Source organism: Penaeus japonicus, unplaced genomic scaffold (assembly GCF_977035675.1).
Source record: "Penaeus japonicus unplaced genomic scaffold, GWHDUDI00000001_assembly GWHDUDI00000037, whole genome shotgun sequence".
In the NCBI taxonomy this organism is placed as follows: Eukaryota; Metazoa; Arthropoda; class Malacostraca; order Decapoda; family Penaeidae; genus Penaeus; species Penaeus japonicus.
The window spans coordinates 12,767,589-12,770,088 of NW_028234439.1; positions in this window are offsets into that span (position 1 = coordinate 12,767,589).

Sequence of the window (2,500 nt, forward strand, 5' to 3'; positions counted from 1 at the left end):
TCTGCCGTTCTCTGTTTGCATCTGTTGACTCGGAATAGGGTAAAGCTGAAACGTTTTATGTACATGAAGTGAAACAAGGAAAAGGAAAATAAAAGAATCAGCACTCATAAACATGTGATGTCAAGGCAATAGGATGAGACAAAAAAAACGGAAAGCATTCTACATACTTTTCCGTTTTCATAACAAAGACCATCTTTCGTCACCAACGAATATAAAAAAAAGTATGAAGGAAAATGTAAAAAAAAATTAATAACAACAAATGATATATTACTTTTGGGTAAAGTCTAGTTATTGATCAGACCCCAGACTTTCATTTAGTTTATTTTTAGTTTATTTATTCTTTATTCCCGAACAGGTGTTTCCTGTGCTAACCTCTGACATGTACTAAAACGGCGTAACCAACACTCATGCAGTGCTTCTGTGGTGACAGGGATGTTATGGAAATGATGAATGACCGAAATCCGTCTAAGAAATTGAAATTGGTGTGTTTTTCGCTCTGTGTGTCCGAGGGTATTGTCAATGTATGTAAGTAACACTATGTATCATTTACTTCCCGTGAGACCCTCTCCTGCATAATGTAATCAGGAGTATCCATATGATTGCTATTTAAGTATCACTTAGTTTAGATAACCTCATGTAAATTGTACAAAGGTTATGTAGTAAGGTAAAACAAGGATTATTATAAGAAAAACTGAAAATTGTAACCTACTGAGGTTACCCATTCCGGTATAACAGAAAATGTGCTATTATAAGATGTGAAAAATGAGTACCAGTAACGGTATATTTGAAAGCCGATAGTTAACTAATGAAATTCCTTGGTATTGGATAAGATATTTTAGGATATTGATATCGTCACAAAAATTAGCCGTTTTGGGTTAAAATGGTGACGTGTCATGAATGACGTCACACAAAGGGACCCTTGTGGTCAAGTGAGGGGCGACCGGACAGACCTGGTTACGTCCAGAGCGAGGTGACGTCAGGCGAGCCGAGGGGAACACGAGCAGGAGGTTTTAGCTACCCTACCTTCGATGTGAGAGTAGTGCATTTCAACAGAGCTAATAATTCAATCAATATAGAGAGAGATAATAATGATATTTGCCATAAAAAAAATAAATTAAATGATAAATAGGCTTATACTCGTAAATTTTGCCTCAGATGTCACCTGCCTCGTTTCTTGCCTCAGGCGCCATTTTCATCGTCATGAGGATGACGTCACCTCATGACACGTTTACCAAATTAAACCCGCTATAAATAAGTGCTCTCATTTCTGTCATGCCATTAATGGGAAACCACAAATTATGATAAAATAGTACTTAAATTACGTATTATAATGTTATTAGGAGTGATTATAAGTAACATGTATTGTAAAGGTTTTATATCAACAGTGAAACATAGATTTAACTTGGTATGTAAAACTTTTGTAAACATATTGTGATGAATTATTATCAATTTTTAAACCCGTGACTATGGTAAAGTTAATGAAAAACTTTCGATGTTATGTCTCACAGATGTTAGTGAGATTGTTGATTAATCTGTGTTACACGCTCCTAAAGTAAAGTTAATTCTCAGGAGCATGTTCAAAGGCGGATTTCAGAGACTGAGTCCTAAGGCTGAGTTTGGAGACTGAGTTCAAAGGCTGAGTTTAAGGCCGGAACTCCGGACCGGATGCTCAGGTCATGACTGTTCAAGACTAACACGCCACGCCCGACTCTCAACGAAGAAGAAAGAAGAATGAAGACACAAATCTCCAGAGAGCGTCAGAGTGATTGCTATGAAAGATATGTATAAGAAATTATTTTTGCATGTGTCGAGTTATTATGTGATTTAATATATAGTTTAAGGCATGATTATCCTAGCTTCATTATAATTCCTCTTCACAGTAATTAAAACTGTAGGTGTAAACGGATAACCTTAACACGTCACGTTACCAAGTTTTTTTTTTATCTGTTAAAAGAGGTCATTCGGATTTAAAATTACCCAAATAATTAACGCCCATACTTAGGTTGGTTGTCCTCTTTTTTTTAATATTAAAAACAAAACGCGTACTACACTTCGTCAAATACGCGTATCCATACAGTTTGTACGTGTACAGAACATGTCACAGTGAATGACCAAAAGGAGACACATCTAGTGTTGAAGATAAGAAAAAGCTTTCAGCAACAGCCAAAAAAAAAAAAAAAGAAATCAAAAATGAAATTTTGCTTATCATTATCGCACTTGTTTACAACATAGGATAAAGAATTTATCATAAGCCCGTGTATCTGATAAGCAGTTATCGATCGTTCATGCGAAGCGCTCAAAACGTTTTTGCTGTATTGCACCATTCTTTGAGGAGCGCACACAAAAAGAATGAACTATCAATCATTATTTTCCTCTGTGTGTGTGTGTGTGTGTGTGTGTGTGTGTGTGTGTGTGTGTGTGTGTGTGTGTGTGTGTGTGTGTGTGTGTGTGTGTGTGTGTGTGTGTGTGTGTGTGTGTGTGTGTGTGTGTGTGTGTGTGT